At 38.9% G+C, this 19,735-nt stretch overlaps 1 pseudogene; it reads left to right on the top strand.

The window, feature by feature from the left end:
- LOC122454962 overlaps positions 1–18,925 on the top strand; it is a 48,858-nt pseudogene extending 29,933 nt beyond the window's left edge.
- The last annotated feature ends 810 nt before the right edge of the window (positions 18,926–19,735 follow it).

Here is a 19,735-nt window from a genome sequence, read left to right as displayed (position 1 = left end):
CATTCAGTGAAGAAAGAGAGAATAACTGCCTGTATTAATTATGGAACTGTGCTGTTTGTTCAAGGAGTATCAGAATCATGAAAGCAGAGGCTGTCAAGAAAAATTTCAAGCCCCAGATGTCAATGGGTACCAAGTGAAATATGAAAATGAGAAATCAACAACGTACATTAGAGCAGTAGGATAGCAACTGAGATGAAGCTACGGCCATTTCTGAAACTTTATATGGAAGAATGGACTGATTTTTGAGTTATTAGTGGATTCAACAAGCTCAAGTGGATGTTTAGCATATTCCAGAAAGTGTGATAGGAAATGAGACCTGGGAAGCTGACCGAGACATGGCCCAGGCTTCAAGAAGCTTATGGCCCAAGGAGGCAAGACAGCTTATTACTGTGTGATAGTTGTTTAATGGAGGCAAGAGAAGCTAAAAGTTCAAGAAAAGCTGTGATCAACTAATATGATGAGAAATATCATTACAATTGCCATCCTGGTATTATTACATGTAAAAGATGATCTACTACGGGCCAGACTTCACATGCACCATTTCAAGGATCTCTTCTGACAGTGGTGTAATATGGGTATCTAGTATTACTTCATTTTACATATTAGAAGACTGAATTTTAAGAATTTTAAATTACTCATACCAAAGGTCACAAGTGCTAAGCGATTGATTTTGAAGACCAAAGGATAAGAGGAGATAAGAACTTCCTGCTTTATACTCTTTTGACTTGGCTAGGTGTTGAGAGGAAAGCAAGAAGGAAGTTTGGTTAAACTTGTGTTAGTGATAAGTAAAGCAAATATATGATCTAAGGACATTCCACAAGTCTTTTAGCCCCGCATATGTTAAGATTTAATGTTCTCTTTTTCAAACATTTGAGCATTTCAGGTTTTTTTTTCTGTCCATTGAAGAACTAATGCTAAACAAGTACATTTCAGCTTTGGTAACATAGTCAGATTTATGCATATTTTAATATTGTCTCTAACACGGTGTACAGAAGCCACAGAGGCCACATTAATTTCATGGGGAAGGTGGGTTTTTGCTAGAGGGTCACCAGGTAGAAAGCAACACTTTTAACAAAGGGAGCGGCCCTGATGTCTTCTCACCAGTGATTGCTCGGGGGGAGGGGGGCTATGGAACTCTTACATTTATCTGCATCTCTGCTTCTGCCTAGGAGCCCCTGGGAGAACTCCAGCAACCCACTTTTTGCTTAATTGCGTGTGTTCAGAGACACTCACAGATTGTTCAAAAGGGATGAAAAATGAAACCAAACTTTACATAACTGAAACAAGAACTGTGTTCCAGCACATTTAACGTTCATTTCCCAAGATTCTGAGAAAAGCAAAGTAAAAATGAAGGAAGAACATGCTATTTAATGCAATTTGACATTTATTTCAGTAGCACTGCAGAAAGCCTAAGTCACATCCAGGCTTTTGTGTATTCTGTAAAGGTAACCCACCTCCATTTGCGACTGACTTTGCTGTGACTGATATGCAGAGACGGCTGACATCAGTAGCCTGTCCGTCAGTGGGCGCAGTGAGCTGGTTTAACACTGTGTTGCGTTGAATAACTAATCACAATAGAATTTCTAAATAACTCAGTTCAGATAGCCCATGCTAACAGCTACAGAGAAACAGTTACTAATAGGAAGAAACTAACCATCATCTCAACCAAAACAAAAACAAATGCTGATACTAACAAGAGGAAACATCACCAGACATTTCAGAGTGTATGCCCATTGTGCCGTTCTTGAGGCTGTTGATAACACTGCTATTAATTCAGTAGAGTCTGATATCTTGTCTCCCGATGGTTGCTGTCCCTTGATGTACGTTTACCTATTAGCTCACATAATCTCATATTATGAACTTTAGGAACTCCCTTTTTGAGAAAGAAAAAAATTTAGAATAAGTGCCTGCATGCATTGGAGAAGGAAATGGCAACCCACTCCAGTGTTCCTGCCTGGAGAATCCCAGGGACAGAGGAGTCTGGTGGGCTGCCGTCTATGGGGTCGCACAGAGTCGGACATGACTGAAGTGACTTAGCAGCAGCAGCAGCAGCAATCTGATCCTAATCTTAAAAACAAACCAACAACAAAATAATTGTCCCAAACTTCTTTTTGTTTGAGGTGATGGATACAACACCAGCTTCTGTGCCTTCAGTCCTAATAAAGTAGCATGGTGCTTCTCAGTACATGGGCTTCCCCGGGGAACCCATTAGAAACGCACTTTCAGGGACTCCACTTCGGGTGTACTTAGTCAAAACACTGAGGATGTTTCTGCATTGCAGAGATCTCCAGTTTATTCTGATACACACCCAAGTCTGAGAACCACCACAGCTACATAATGCTTACTGGAGAAAAGCTATGATGATATGCTGCTCGTGAGAATTTATGGGCAGGTTTTAAAATATCACACTTATATCGATATAATATCTGCCTACCTGCCTTTGCCTCTCAAAATAAGATGCTGTTTTTTTTTTCTCTTAAGTGGATTGAGAAATGGAAGGGAAGAGTGAGTGAAATTTGCCTCTATTCAATGTCCTAAGGCTTTCCACTTTAGCATCTTTGTGCATGTGTGTGCTCAGTCACCCAGTTATGTCCAAATCTTTGTGACTCTACGGACTGCAGCCCACCAGATTCCTCTGTCCACGGAATTTTCTAGGCAAGTATATTGGCAGGGTTTGCCATTTCCTACTCCAGGGTATCTTCCTCACCCAAGGATTGAACTTGCATCTCTTGTGTCTCCCACATTGACAGGGAGATTCTTTATCACTGTGTCAAAAACCATAGAGATCAATCAACATTAATTTTACTTTAAGACTATGAACCTGAGCAATTTCTACTTGTCCAAATGACAGAGCTAGCACATTTTTTTCCTGAGGTCAAAACTGAAAGGCTAGAAGAAGTCAGATAGGTAATATAAATGAACAAATAAAGAAAACAAAACAGATGTTAAGTGACAAAAATTACAAATGTGATGAAAAGGCAACTGATCTTCAGCATTGATTTTGGGGAAAATTAGTGTGTTGAACAATGCAGTTTTTTAAAAGTAGAATCTTCTGAATCTTCCTCCCTTCTTCCAGACTGTAGTCAAAAGCATTTCACACCTAATGTTGCCTGATCTGACTTTTTTTTTCCCAGAGAAGACTAAAATTAAAATTTTGCATAAAATCTCCTGGCATTTAACATTGACATTTAAAATATGTACATTCAAAGTATTTTGAATATCTAACCAAACACATCTGTTGGCTGAGTGTGGCCAGGTGGCAGCCTCAGACACATTGTAACATCAAAACCAGTCTGCTTGCCCCAACAGCCTGTTTCTGACATCCCTGCTGTCTACCAACTTGATAGAAATACTATAGAAAATTCCCCATTGGTATTTATTTTACATTTGTTCAGGCTCATGTCTAGTATTTCATCCCCTGGGGAAGAAATATAGACTTCTATTTCTAACAAAGTTCACTGTGTTCACTATAACAGGGTTTGCGGGGCAGCTGTCATGGGGAAGGGCATCTAATGGGATCATTTCTTCAGTCCTCTGGACCAACAGAATGTTTGTACCACAGTGCAGGTCTCCACGCTGGCAAGACGCATTCCAATATCACTGTCAACCAGCAGGAGCAGCGATCAATATTTCTGTAATTACTATGCTTCCTCTTTGGCATAGCTAAAATCCAGTCACGTGCTAGCTTTGCAAACAAAGCTTTTCTCAATTCTTCCTTTTATCCTTCTTTACATATTTATTAGACCATTTTGGACCACTCCATGCAAACTGCCTGAGAGTAAACAGCAGCGTGAGCCCACTGTCGCCTGCTCTCCCCAGACTATCAGACCATCAGTGGAGATTGGACAGGTCCTGATGAAATAAATGTTGGCTGCTAACTCGTCCAATTTTGCTGCACTCCTCCGTGTCACTAGCACGGGCTTGTCCAAGATTGAGATATTTGCAAACTGTCATCTTTCATAAATATCTGCCTTGAGTGACACTTACTCCCTCCAACACTTCTCTTTGAAATGCACCTGGCGGACTGCTGGCCTGAGAAATTTCACTGCTTGTGATATGTGATTAGCAAAGAGATGTTTCCTCCTCTGGTGCCTATGTCTTTTCTACTCCACCCCTCTCCTTGACCTTCCCCCTTTTCTTGACTTCTCCCCCACCACCTTTAGAAAAGGTTTGAGTCATGGTTCTAAAATGCTAAAAATGCAAATTTGTCAGAGATCTTAGGATGTTAACTCCAAAGACACTTTTGTTCAACTTGCCAAAACTACAGTGAATTACAAATAATCCAAAGTTTGTTACAACTTTTCACGTTAATTTAAACTCCTCTTAACATGCAATCCTCTAAAATCTCTAAATATTAATATGCTTACAGGAACGGGTCTTGCCTTCTTTTTTTTTTTTTTTCATTTATTTTTATTAGTTGGAAGCTAATTTCTTTACAATATTGTAGTGGGTTTTGTCATACGTTGACATGAATCAGCCATGGATTTACATGTATTTTGCCTTCTTAAATGCCCTTTTGTCTCCAACCTGCAACAGATATGGAAAAAGCATGCTTTAATGACAAAGTTAGTGACAATATTTATCATCTCTGCCGCCTGTTTTTTTTTTTTTTTTTTTTAGGATTGTTATAAGAGCCTCCTGCAGCAGTCAACCCTGTCACCACACAAACGAATCAATATGCTTGCACATAAATGTTAGGATTACTATAAGCACTGAGATATCAAACTCAAATCTCCAACTGGAAAAGGATCACTACATTAGATGGAATTATCTCTTATTAGAAATGAATATATAAAGATTACAGGATAATCAAACATTCTCCATTCCTAATATATCTGATCAGATTTCCCATGCATAATTTATCTGAAGAGGTTTAATATCTTAACGTAGGATTATTTTTAAAATATTTGGATAGGAGAAATTTTAATCAATCTGATTAAGAGAAATTCTAATTTTCAGTATAATCTTAGTAGATTTTTAATACATATAATAAAATATAATTTAGCATCTAAAACCTTTAACAACCTTATTTTGCAGCAAATCTTTGCAGTGTTTCAATCTATTATCAACTGAAAATTATTTTAAATCTAGTGATTAATGAATAAATTGTCTCTCTAGGTTATATGAGAGTTACAAAATATAATTTTGATCAGTTATCAAAAGTTATAAAAGAAAAAATACACTTTTACTCCGTGTGTCAAACTGTAGTGTCTTACCATTTTGACGGTCAGTGCAAACTTGTGCCAAAAACAATGTGAGGAAAGTAATGAAATATTATACTACACTATATCTATGCTAAGGGGCTTCCCAAATGGCTCAGTGGGAAAAGACTTCACCTGCAGTACCGGAGACACAGAAGATGCAGGTTTGAGCCCTAGGTCAGGAAGATGTCCAGAGGAAGAAATGGGAACTCACTCCAGCATTTTTGCCTGGAAAATGCCACGGACAGAGGAGCCTGGCGGGCTACAGCCCATGGGGTCACACAGAGGTGGGCATGGCAGAGCGCATGGCATAGTACACTAACTACACTGCATTACAGTATGAAGCCTCTGCTGGATAAGCTTGGTTTCCACTACAGTTTTTCCATTTGTTACATAACAATTATCTGTCTAATGTGATTAGCACATAACTAATATAAGCTTCTACGTCTTAATAATATGCATTTAAATTTTATTTTTAAACTTTACAAATTTTATCAGGTATCATTAGATATTTTGGGAAGTCCCAATGGCTCAGGAGGTGAAGAGTCTGCCTGCAGTGCTGGAGGCCTGGGTTTGATCCCTGGGTCAGAAAGATACCCTGGATGAGGAAATGGCAATCCACTCTAGTAATCTTGCCTAGAAAATTCCATGGACGGAGTAGCCTGATGGGCTATAGTCCACGATGTCGCAAAGAGTTAGACATGACTGAGCGACTTTACTTTTACTTTTTTTAGATATTTATTTTATGGGCTATAATACATCTTAATTGTATTTTTGACACAGATTAGACAACTATGGGATTCCCTGGTGGCTTGGATGGTAAAGAATCTGCCTGCGACTTTGGAGATCTGGGTTCGATCCCTGGGTTGGGAAGATCCCCGGGAGGAGGGCATGGCAACCCACTCCAGTATTCTTGCCTGGAGAAACCCCATGGACAGAGGGCCCTGGAGAGCTACAGTCCATGGGGTTGCAAAGAGTCAGACACGACGGAGTGATTAAGCACAGCACAGTACAGACAACTATGAATTTAGAGTGAGCAATTGATAGAAACTTAAGGACTCTTCCATTTGATCTCAGAGATATAATTTAATCATTCTCTGCAGATTAAAAATTATGAACATCACTAGAAAAGTTCATAAGCATTAATTTTCAGGTCGCATTGTTTATAGAGACATTTTATCATATTCAGTTAAAATTTCATATTAATTCTGTCCATGCTAGATAACAAAAATGAGATTCCCAACTATCTGGTTACATTCAACTGAGAAATTTTGGAGTTTCAATCATGTAGTAGTCATTGATCGCTCTAAGTGCTATCACAAATTTTATCTCACATTTTCTTCACAATCACTCCCCATGAAAATTTCCATTTTGCAAGCGTTTAAACTCTGCTTCTGAGACTTTAAGAAACTTGCCTCCAAAGATTAAAATATGCATATGCCTGACCGGCAGTGGAAGTGGGCAACTAACCTGGCCTCCTGATCATGACACCTATGATTTCACACTTTCAACATATCTCCTGTCTTATTGTCTTTTGAATGATTGGCCACCATTATTATGTCAACTCAGCACAGTACCAAAATCTAGAGCTCTAGCCATTGTAAATCTATGTATACATATTCATTTACTTTTAATTAAATTTGAGGCTTTCTAAAGCCTGCATAATTTTTAAGACTTCATTTTTTTTTCTTTTTTGATCAGTCTTCATTTCACAGCACAGTTGAGCAGAAAGTACAGAGATTTCCCGTATCCCCCTGGCCCCACACATGCATAGCCTCCCTTCTCTCATCATCCCTCACCAGAGTGACAAATGTGTTACAGCTGATGGACATATATTGGCACATCATAATCACCCCAAGTTGACAGTTTACGTTAGAGCTCACTCTTGGTTTTGAATATTCTATAGGTTTGTACAAATACATAATGGCATAAGTCCATCACTGTACTAGCAAACAGTGTTTTCACTGCCCTAACAATTCTCTGTGCTCCACCATTTCACCTCTCCCCTACTCCCAACCCCTGGTAACCGCTGATCTTTCTACTGTATTCATAGTTTTTGCCTCTTCTGTAATGTCATACAGTTATAATCATATAGTATGTGGCCTTTTCAAATTAGGCTTGTGTGTTTTTTATCCCTCCAGGATTTTGTTTTTGAGGCTTTGACGGCTCTAGAATATATTTTCATGCTAACCCCTGAGGATGCAAGACATGAACATAATCTTTTTACAGTGTGCAGTAGGTGGCCTAGTGATAGTTACTCATTGTTGCTAGACATAGATGATCCAGAGTTATATGACCACCTATCAGGAACAGCAGAGAAGAGATTTCTGCATCAAAAAAGAGGTGATTCTTTTACACTTAGATAGTTTTTGAGATCCTTCTAACTCTAGGACTGTATGTCTATAAGAAGGTACATTTAAAATTTTCCTTCATTAATTCTTTAATAAAACTTATATTTATGTATTCAATAAAGCCTTTTCCAGTGATTCAGTTTAATTTTTATGCTACTGACTTCATTTTTCAGTAGAAGTTTGGATACTTAAAAATTTTAGTCTCCATTTATTTGTCTGACATAGAAGAACTAAATGACTGAATGAAGGTAGAACAAACTTCTACAGTAAATCAATAATAAACCCATTAAAAAGATCCTTTCTGTGTCTTTATTTCTTTCAACTTATTTTTAAGACTTGTTATTTAATAGTTATCTTTGTATCATAGAAATGGTATTTGTCAATTCAATGATGAATTTCCACCAACAATGAGGCAAATATTAGACTATATCCTTTGAATATACTCTTGAATTACACTTGCTTATCAACTGCCTTTATTAGTGGTTTTAATCAGTCATTTTGTAATTCTTTTGTTCATTTTTCTTGGAAGTTACTCAATCTGCTTTTAAAATGAACATTTTGCTTCAGTGTGAAAAACAAAATGAGGAAAATACCTCTTTCAGTTTGAAACAAGGTACTTGCTTGTTCAGAAAGCACCTTTTAAAAATATGATAGAGTAATTAAAATATTTGTTATGATATGGATGATTGGAGGAAGGGTTGTAGTCTGCCTAGGTGTTACTGCACATAGTGTAGATTGACACAGTTGCTAGACTGATAGTCCTAAAATGATTTAAAAGTTGAAACCATTATGGTAGTTTTTCCTGGGTGGCTAACTAGCAACCATTAGAAAGGCTTTTTTGTCTCCACTCTGCACAGACCCAATGAGTAAGGCAGTCTTACTTTAGGAAAGGAAAACAAACAAAAAAAATTAATCAGTCAAAGAAGCAAAAATCCCTCAAGTATGTTACAGAAGCATCTTGTTACTGAACCCAGGTTGCGCTGATCGTACTCATAAGCCAGGACTTTGAGGGGCAAGCGTCAACACAGAGGAAAGGTGCTTTAATCAGAAAAGCTGGCAATCTGGAGAGAAGGTGGGCTTGTGTCCAGAGACCGATTTCAAAGATTCTGCTCAGTCATGACAGCTTTTAACGTGGGTAATGGGGTGGGGGGAGTCTCAGTGGATCACTGAGGCGGGGGGCGGCGCGTGGTCTTACATCCTTCTCCATCGCGCGTGGACTAGCTGACTCTCAGTTCAGATATTACCCTGTCTGCGTGATGTGCCTGCAGGATTGCTTAGCGGGGTTGTTGAGGGCAGCGAGCTAGCCATTTTTTTTTTTTTTAACTGCTTAATTCTTTATTCCTACTTCTTTTTATCTAGAAAAAGAATCAACAAGTTAGAAAAGGCATGATGTGTACCAAGGAGCGCATAAGTTGGTATCTAGGTTAAACTGCCTGCTGATCTCATTCCTATAATTAGATTCTTTTCTGGTTAGAGGGGAACAGAAATGAGCAAAGGGAAAATGGGCAAAAGAGCTGCTTCCAATTGTTCCTTTCAAATGATGTTTTCCTACGTTAGTCTAGTTTACCTAAAACCTTTGATGTAATAATTGACTTGTTTATTGAAAAGTAAGTTAAGTAACTGAAGCCATAGATATAGGAAGAATGTTTTCCCATCTCTTTCAGCTAAGGGAATAATGCAAATTGAGTAGAAATCACAGTGTATCTTTAGCACCTCTGCTGACGCAGAATAGTTCCTCATTTCATTGAATAAGTAATAAACTAATCAATTAAAGCATGTTGTGGAAATCTTGATTAATTAGAAAGTGCCTCCAGTACACTTCATCTTTCAGTGTCATATCAATTTCACTTCAATTCATGGCCATGTTCATTTGTAGAACATCTACTACATGAAAGGCTTCTCATTGTGTGTCACAGTGAGCCTGAGAATAAATGAGACCCAGTCTTTGACCTCAAGGAACTTACAAATAGCATTTTTGTTTTTCTTTCAAAGAGTATAGGCAATCTTGAAAAAAACCTGAATTATACTGGAAAAAAAAAATGCAGCTATAATTGTAGGGTAGAGTCTCCATATTCATGAGTGTGCAACATGTTTATTTTGTGAGTTCATTATTATCAAATAGAACATTTAATATTTATTTTGCAGTGAGAACCTTCAGGGCATTGCCTGCCTTTGGAAATCTCATTTTCAAATGTCCACCTGATTTCCAGTGTCCAGATGGATCCTGACTATATGCCAAGTAATGTTTAGGGACCATGAAATTCATTAGGACTATTACTTCTGGCAATATTTTCAGGGGGAAAAAAAAAAAAAAAACCTTGACCAAAAATAAACCTCATTTCTTGCCTTTATCTGACATTCTGAGTCACCAACAAAAAGTTTTAAGTGTCTGATCTGAATGCATGAGGATACGAGATGAACCCTAGGTCCCTTCTCCTGGCGTCATCTTTTGAGATATGAATGCCCTACACTTGTCCACTGTTTACGGTGTTTTGTTTGCATGAAACTGCAGAAGTACTGCTCCTGTCTTGCTGCCTCTTCTGTGTTTGTGCTCCATCCATCAGAGTTTGTTTTGGTGTGAGCTGGCCGCTCTGCGAAGCTGAACTTGTACTGTACTTCAAAAACATGCTAGCTTTACAGTAAGGTGATTAGAGTCTCAAATCTATCTCGGTATATATGCAGACACTTTACATCTGAAGACCTCTTCCCTCACACACACACACAGGCAAGTTAATCAAACTGAAAGGGTTGACTAGGAAGTAAATGCAACATTATGGAAGGAATGTCTGGCCCTTGGAACACACCGAAAAGAAAGACCGCTCATTCACATGAAAAGTGGGATGAATCCCCAGAAAATTACATTTCAAGCAACAGTTCATCCATTACCATTATTCGTCTTAGATCTTTGTTTCCTGTTTCTTTTGTATTTTTTCCTGGGTTATTTTCTCACTTGCAATGAAAATAAACATAGAAACAACGAATGCAGATATAATGTAATATTTTTCTAATGTTTTCAATTAAGCAGCAGCTGCTGTTACCAAGCTGTCATCTCTGTTGCTATGGGGGATTCGCGTGTGTGCCAGTCAGTATAGGACTGGTTACTCTGATATACTCATTCTACTGCTAGCTCTGTAGTGCAGAATCTCTGTTAATATTGTTAACCTAATTGCGTTCTGAAAGGGGTGCCATCTTCTCTATTAAATCTACCTGTAGTTGGCAGTTCAAGACCTCATCATGTGAAACCACCCCACATGTCAGTTGAGACTTACAGGACAAGGGGAATCCAAGACTTAAGAATCTTGTTGGTGTTTTGAGATCCACTGAGTCTGCCCTGCTGCCTTGGTTTCCCTAGTATAACCGAGCACAACATAGTTGGAAGGTGCCTACAGCAAAGGTAGTACACATTTTCCAGGGAACAGTGAATGATAGCTCATACTTCATGCTTGGAGGATCACCTTACATAAATGAACCTCCCGGAGAACAGATATAATTCAAGAGTTAAACTTCATTGTCTTAGCACTTGGCACAAAGTCTGGTATACCAGAAGTGTTGGAAAAGATCTTTGCTGCATGAATGTATTGAATGAATTTTGTATTATAACTTTTAGCTTCTTTGAAATGATGAGTAAAGTAATTTTCTCCCCACCTTCAATATCTTGCCCCTTCATCTACATGTATAAAACCCAAAGTAGCAAACTGCTACATTTATGAAAGGATAGATTTTTTTTTCCTTTGGCCTGGGCTTTATTAACCCCCAAGTCTCACAGCCCATTTCAAAACTGATTCAAAGGTGTCTCCTTCCCACCCCACAGTAAAGTGAGTGTCCCTGGGTTTTGAGGGTATGGATTTAATATCTGAGAGCTGGCCTGTTTTGTCTTTAGGTTGAATAAACTAACCAAGGTAAAGCTTTAAATAAAAGACTGGAAGATAGAACTGATAGTCCTCATGCATGTGTGCATGCTCAGTCATCCAGCTTTGCAACTCCATGGACCGTAGCCTGCCAGGCTCCTCTGTCCATGGAATTTCCCAGCAAGAATACTGGAGTGGGTTGCCATGCCCTCCTCTAGCAGATCTTCTTGACCCAGGGATGAAACACGTCTCCTGCATTGCAGGCAGATTCTTTACTGCTGAACCACAGGGGAATCCTGATAGACCTTATACTTGACATCTTTTTGTGGCTGGCTTGCCATCTCATTGAGAACAGGAGTTATGCCTTATGCTTCTTTTTATGCCCCATGCTGCCTTGCATACAACAGAAGCTCAATAAATACACTCATTGTGTGAGATTAGGGAAGAGATTGTCTTGGTACCCCACATGCTATCCTAGTTTTATTTGTGGCCATAGAAGCTAACATTGCTCCAGACTTCTCAACCTTAACCCTGGCCATTGAAAAATGGCATTTATGCTTCTCGCATAAGTTTTCTTTCTGTTTCAAAGCACTTGAAGATCTAATATAATTTTATCCTTGGAACAAATCTTATGTCTATGAGTGTTTTATGAACAAGTTGCTTTCCTACACTGGTTATTGATAGACTGGGGCTAGGACTTAGGTTTCCTGAATGTGCAGGAGGCTGTGAGTGACAAATCAACTTTTGTGGTGATAAGGCACACTTCTGGAGCTGTTTGTTAGTGAAAAATAACCTGCAGATTCTCCTGGATACAGTTTTCTTTCAGCCACACTATTCTGTTATTTATTCCTAATATTTTTGTTCCTTTCTTTAGTTAGTTATATGCCATCTGTGTCTTCTATTTATGCCTGCAATGTATACAATCATTAAGAAAAGTGATTGGTTTAAGTATCTCTTTCTAACTGTAGGTAAATAAATATAGGTATATAATTATATATATGGGCTTCCCAGGTGTCACTAGTGGTAAAAAAATTTGCCTGCAAATGCAGGATACTTAAGAGACTCAGGTTCAATCCCTGGGTTGGGACAATCCCCTGGAGGAGGGCATGGCAACCCACTCCAGTGTTATTGTCTGGAGAATCCCATGGACAGAGGAGCCTGGTGGTCTAGCAGTCCATGGGATTGCAGAGTTGGACATGACTGAAACAACTTAGTATGCACTTACACATGCATGCATATAACTATGTAACTAAAGTAAATGTTATTAGAGATATAACTATAGGAAAACAAAAGTTATAGATAAAATCCCTCTACTATTACATTTTAATGTATTAGATTCACTTTTGAATTTAAATCTGCCCTATTCTGCTGCCAAGTACTAGAGTGAACATGAAGAGAAGAGAAAGAGAATGAATTGCAACTTGAGATAAGCTGAACTTAGTTGGGTTCCAGGTCCACCACTTATTAATCTGTGATAATGAGCTTGATCTCTTAGTTTCAAGTTTTCCCTTCTGTAAGGTGGGAGTGATCTTGTTTCCTTACTTTGTGGAACTAGGAAAGCAGAAGAAGGAATACATGTAAACATTGTCTGCAGAATATAAAGCCCTGTATAAATATAATGCCATATCTTATATTTTCTGTCTTCTTTCCTTCCAGCTGCATAGTGAGAAGTTAGAGGTGGTCCTAAAAAATTCCTATGACCAATGAAAGGCGAGCCAAAGCAGGACACTTGCAGAAGATTTAAAATCCAGTTAGTGATTCTTTACTCCTTTTAATCTGCATGGTCTCTAGCAATGTCCCAGATGGTGGTTACTCCTCCATCTTAGGACAAAGCTTCATCTCACAATAAGTGGTGACTTCTTGTAGTGCTAAGTTGTAGGTTGTTAGATTGCTTTCAAAGTCAGCTGGGAGACTGAGGTCATTGATTAGCAATGTCTGTCATGAGTGAGAAAAGTCATCTAATACAAATTCCATTGTATTCAAGAAGCAGGAGTCCACGTCCTTCTTATTAAAAATGAGAACCTGGGGCCCAAAGAAGATGAGTGACTTGTTTAAGTTTACATATCCAGACAAGGGTTAAGTTGGAATATTAGTGTTTATTTATTATTTGGGCTGTCTTCTTCCATTAGAATATAGATGTTGTTTAGAAGATGTATATACAATGGGATGTTGTTGTTCAGTAGCTAAGTCAGGTCCAACTCTCTGCTGCGACTCCATAGAAGGCAATACGCCAGGCTTCCCTGTCCTTCACTATCTCCAGAGTTTGCTTCAACTCATGTCCATTGAGTTGGTGATGCCATTTTCATCCTGTCATCCTTTTCTCCTCTTGCCTTCAGTCTTTCCCAGCATCAGGGTCTTTTCCAGTGAGTTGGCTCTTCACATCAAGTGGCCAAAGTATTGGAGCTTCAGCTTCAGCCACAATCCTTCCAATGAACAGTCATGTTTGATTTCCTTTTGGATTGATTGGTTTGATCTACTTACTGTCCAAGGGACTCTCAAGAGTCTTCTCCAACACCATAATTCAAAAACATGAATTCTTCCGTGCTCAGCCTTTTTTATGCTCCAACTTTCATATCTGTACATGACTACTGGAAAAACCATAGCTTTGATTTATACAGACCTTTGTCAGCAAAGTGATGACTTTGCTTTTTAATACACTGTCTAGGTTTGTCAGAGCTTTCCTCCTAAGGAGTAGGCACCTTTTAATTTCATTGCTACAGTTACCATTTACAGTGATTTTGGAGCCCGAGGAAAGAAAATCTGTCACTGCTTCCGACTTTCCCCTTTCTATTTGCCATGAAGTGATAGGATCAGATGTCATGATCTCAGTTTTTTTTAATGTTTAGCTTTAAGCCAGCTTCTTCATTCTCCTCTTTCACCCCCATCAAGAAGCTCTTTAGTTCCTCTCCACTTCCTGCCATTAGAGTGGTATCATCAGGACATCTAAGGTTGTTGCTATTTCTCCCAGCAACCTTGATTCCAGTAGAGTCATCCAGCCTGGGATTTCATAAAATGAATTCCGCGTATAAGTTAAATAAGCAGAGTGACAATATAGTCTGGTCATACTCCTTTCTCAGTTTTGAAACAGTCAGTTGTTCCATGTCTGATTCTAAATGTCGCTTCTTGACCTATATAGAGGTTTCTCAGGAGTCAGGTAAGGTGGTCTGGTATTCCCATTTCTTTAAGTATTTTCTACAGCTTGCTGTGATCCATACAGTCAAAGCCTTTAGCTTAGTCAATGAGGCAGAAGTAGATGTTTTTCTGGAACACCCTTGCTTTCCCCACCATCCGATGAATGTTGGCAATTTGATCTCCTGTTCCTCTGCTTCTTTGAAACCCAGGTTGTACATCTGGAATTTCTCAGTTTATGTACTGCTGAAGCCCAGATTGAAGAATTTTGAGCATAACCTTACTCACATGTGAAATTAATGCAATTGTAAGGTAGCTTGAACATTCTTTAGCGTTGCTCTTCTTTGGGATTGGAATGAAAACTGGCTTTTCCAGTCCTGTGGGCACTGTTGGGTTTTGCAAATTTGCTGACCTATTGAGTGCAGCACTTTAATAACATCATATTTTAGGGTTCTAAATAGCCTTGGTGGAATTCTGTCACCTCCACTAGCTTTGTTCATATCAATGCTTCCTAAGGCCTACTTGACTTCACACTCCAGGTTGCCTGGTTCTGGGTGAATGACCATGTGGTTTTCCGGGTCATTAAGACCTTTCTTGTATGGTTCTTCTGTGTATTCTTGCCATCACTTCCTAATCTCTTCTGCTTCTATTAGGTCCTTACTGTTTCTGTCCTTTATTATATTCATCCTTGCATGAAATGTCCCCTTGGTATCTCCAATTTTATTGAAGAGATCTCTAGTCTTTCCCATTCTATTGTTTTCCTCTACTTCTTTGCATTGTTCACTTAAGAAGGCCTTCTTATTTCTCTTTACTATTCGCTGGATCTCTGCATTCAGCTGAGTATACCTTTCTCTTTCTCCCTTGCCTTTCACTTCTCTTCTTTCCTCAACTATTTGTAAAGCCTCCTCAGACAACCACTTCGTCTTCTTGCATTTCTTTTACTTAAGGATAGTTTTGATCACTGCCTCCTATACAATGTTTTGAACTTCTGTCCATAGTTCTTCAAGCACTCTGTCTACAAAATCTAATACCTTTAATCTATTTATCACTTCCACTGTATAATCATAATAGATTTGATTTAGGTAATAGTTGAATGGCCTAGTGGTTTTTGCTACTTTCTTCAAAATCATCCTAAATTTTACAAGAAGCTCATGATGTGAGCCACATTCAGCTCCAGCTCTTGTTTTTACTGACTGCATAGAGCTTTCCCATCTTTGGCTACAAAGAACTTAATTCATCTGATTTCAGCATGTCTCATGATATTCATGTAGACTCCTCTCCTGTGTTTTTTAAAAAGAGTGTTCGCTATGACCAGCATGTTGTCTTGACAAAACTCTGTGAAACTTTGTCCTGATTCATTTCATATTCCAAGGCTAAACTTGCCTGTTAGTGTGGGTATCTCTTGACTTCCTACTTTTGCATTTCAATACTCTATGATGACAAGGGTATATATTTTGGTGTTAGTTCTATAAGGTGTTGTAGGTCTTCACATAACTGGTTAACTTCAGCTTCTTCAGTGGTTGAGTCACAGACTTGAATTACTGTGATGTTAGAAGATCTACCTTGGAAACAAACTGAGATACTCTATCATTTGTACTCAGTCATTAAAAGAAAATGATTAAAAGTCATTAAAAGAAATGCTATTTGCAGAAACATGGATGGACGTAAAGACTGCCATACTGAGTGAAGTAAGTCAGACAGAAAAGGAGAAGTATTATTATGACATCACTTATATGTGAACTCTAAAAACAAATGATACAAATTAACTTACAAAACAGAGACTCACACATTAGTTGTTGTTTTTCAGTTGCTCAATTGCGTCCAACACTTTGCAACCCCATGGACTGCTGCACGCCAGGCTTCCCGGTCCTTCACAATCTCCTAGAGTTTGCTCAAACTCATGTCCATTGAGTCAGTGATGCCATCCAACCATCTCATCTTCTGTCGTCCCCTTCTTTTTCTGCCTTCAATCTTTCTCAGCATCAGGATTTTTTCTAATGAGTCAGCTCTTCACATCAAATATTGGCGCTTCAGCTTCAGCATCAGTCCTTCAAATGAATATTCAGGGTTGACTTCCTTTAGGATTGACCGATCTCTTTGCAGTCCAAGGGGCTCTCAAGAGTCTTCTCCAACACTACAGTTCAAAAACATCAGTTCTTTGGTGTTCAGCCTATGCTCCAACTCTCACATCAATACACGACTACTGGAAAAACCATAGCTTTGACTATATGGATCTTTGTCAGCAAAGTAATGCATATTTCTGCTCTGTACTGAATTCAGGAGAGTCCTCACAACTGGCTGAATAAATGATTCTCTCTTCTTACCATTCTCATTGCCTATCCCAGATAACACTGGAAATTTGAAACAACTGACTCAATGTATCATTAAGTAGTTTTAGCATACATTTTTATAAGCTAAGACTTCTTTAAAAAATTAAAACAATACTATTATAAAACCTAGGGGAACCAATAATTTCTTACATCTTTCAGTGTCCATATGTCCTTAATTATACCATAATTTTTAGATTGGCCAGTTCAAACAGTATTCTCCCCAAACACATAGAGCTGTGGACTTTCTCTCTTCTTTTTCTAAATTGTCGTAAGAATACTTAACATGAGATCTACCCTCTTAACAAATTTTAAGTGTATAATACAATATTATTAACTATAGGCACATGCTATGCAGCAGATTTTCTAAAACTTACCCATCTTGCGTAATTATGCAACCAGCATGGATGAACCTTGAGGACATTAGGCTAAGTGACATCAGCCAGTTATAGAAGAACAAAGCCTGCATGATTCCACCTATATGAGGCACAGAGCATAGTCAAATATATAGAAGCAGAGCAGAATGGTGGTTGCTAGTGGCTGGGTGGAGGAGGAAATGAGGAATTGCACCATCTACTTTAGAGGTTTCTGTCTATATATTTTTACCTTGCAATTTACTTTTGATGAACCTGGTATTTTTTTCTTATAAAGTTTTCCACATTCTGAACTTTGTTAATTTCATCTTTGTTCTCTCATATCTGTAATTCCTGTTCATACGTTTTTGGATCAGAGGATGATTAGATTCTGATTCAATTATTTAGCAAAAAATATTTCATAGGTAGTACCATGTATTTCCATCAGGAAACACATAATATCTAGGTGTGTGTGTATTTGTGTGATTTTGGGGTTTACCTGTTTATTTCAAAATTCCCTGTCAGCTCTCTGAAGAGTTACCCCTCTGAAGAGTTATAGCCTCTAAGATCTCATAGCTAATAACCAGTTAGACTTTTCCAACCAAGTAAGTTCTTGTGCCAAGCTGAGTGATTTCTTATAAAATTAGTTATGAAATTTCCCAGTAATCGAAAAAAATAATCACACCAATGTACAAACCATGCAGATTCACTCACTATATTCTTTTGCTAATGATTAAGGACTATAGATTAAAAATAAATATAGCCTCAAACTAATAAAAATAAATGAAAAAAAATAACATAGCAATAATGTCAAAAGTTATTTATTGAGTGTTCATTATATTCCAGTGATTGTTCCAAACTCTTTATGTAAATTTACATTTCCTTCCTTTTTAAGTCTGATAAAGTTTTCTAGCCAGGGTTTCTTCTCCTACTACTAAAGATTATAGAGTAACTACTGTCAACCAGGCACGCGTCTAAGAACTGGATTCATAAAGGTTGAATCACTCACTCAAGGTCACAGACGGGATTTAAATTCTAGTGGATTCCATTTGTCTGGCGGCAGTCATCAGGTGAGTCAAGCTGGGCACCTACCAGTCCTCCCAGGAGCTAGGGAAGAAGCAGCCCCCTGACGCAGCAGCGCGCTTTCTGCTCGCGGTGCGGGGCTGGGTTCACCACCCGCACGTGTCTGCCAGGGTACCCTAGCTCTTCACTTGCACAGGGCCCCCAGCACACCCTGGCGACAACGCACGCAGGCTGGCATACAAGGCCAAGAAAGGTCACAACTTGTTTTGGATTCGCGCATGCTGCGGTAGCTGCAAACGCCCAGGGCCTAGGGGGCCCGCTATGGAACCCATCCACCCTGGAAATAGCCCGCGCAAGTTCGGGCGAAGCCTTCAGTCTGCCGCGGGGGAGCGAGCCGGGCAACTGCAGGGCGCTGGGTATTCTGCATTATTGCTGCGTTGGTAAAGATTCTACCATACCAATTCTTTGAGGTTATTCTCATTGATCCCGTCCATGAAGCTATTAGAAGAAACCCTGACGGCCAGTGGATTACCAAGCCAGTCCACAAACACAGGGAGATGCTAGGCTAACATCTGCAGGCAGAAGGAGCCTCGGCTTTGAAAAGGGCCACGAGTTACACCACTGTATATTATTCGTTCTTGCTTTGCGGCTTGGAGAAGGTGCAGGACGCTCCATCTCCACCATTACCGCTGATACTGTGGAGGCAATGTTTGTAATATTCTTGCATAATAAGTAATTTAGGATATCCCTATCTACTTAAAAGTGTTTTTTTTTTAATTTGTTTATTAAAAATAATCTGCAGACTCTTTGAATGCATTGTCAAACTATGAAAGCTAAAGTGCAATAATGTTTGAAGACTTTACTGGGGGTGATGGTGTGTCTTCTTTCTAATAAGGGAAATGCCTTTGCTTTTGTTTGGAAATTGGTATGTCCGTGTTTAAAATGATGTTTGGTACAATAGGTGTAAAATAAATTCTACAAAAGGGGAGTGCAGAAACTAGCCACTAGATTTGTTGGTGTGTGCGATGAAACCTATAGCTTTATTGGGGTGATGCAATGCTTTGCAGTGTCATGGAGTTTGGCAAGAACAAGATTTTTAAACTGAATTTTCCTTGGAAATATGAAGGATATCCTGATCCTTTATCATGATCATATATAGAAACATAATGAAAGTTGACTAAGGCCTACATTTTTAGACTTAATTTAATATTCCATTTATGTAACCACTGCTTCTGAAAGGCGAAAAGTAAAGGTATACCACCATTTCTGGGTTGGGAAGATCCCCTGGAGAAGGGATAGGCTACCCACTCCAGGATTCTTGGGCTTCCCTTGTGGTTCAGCTGGTAAAGAATCCGCCTGCAATATGGGAGACCTGGGTTCCATCCCTGGGTTGAGAAGATCCACTGGAGAAGGGAAAGGCTACCCACTCCAGTATTCTGGCCTGGAGAATTCCATGGACTGTATAGTCCCTGGGGTCGCAAAGAGCTGGACACGACTGAGTGA

The sequence above is a fragment of the Cervus canadensis genome, chromosome 17, assembly GCF_019320065.1.
Source record: "Cervus canadensis isolate Bull #8, Minnesota chromosome 17, ASM1932006v1, whole genome shotgun sequence".
Taxonomy (NCBI): Eukaryota; Metazoa; Chordata; class Mammalia; order Artiodactyla; family Cervidae; genus Cervus; species Cervus canadensis.
Note: the sequence above shows the minus strand (reverse complement) of the source record. Positions and strands in the feature narration are given on the sequence as shown.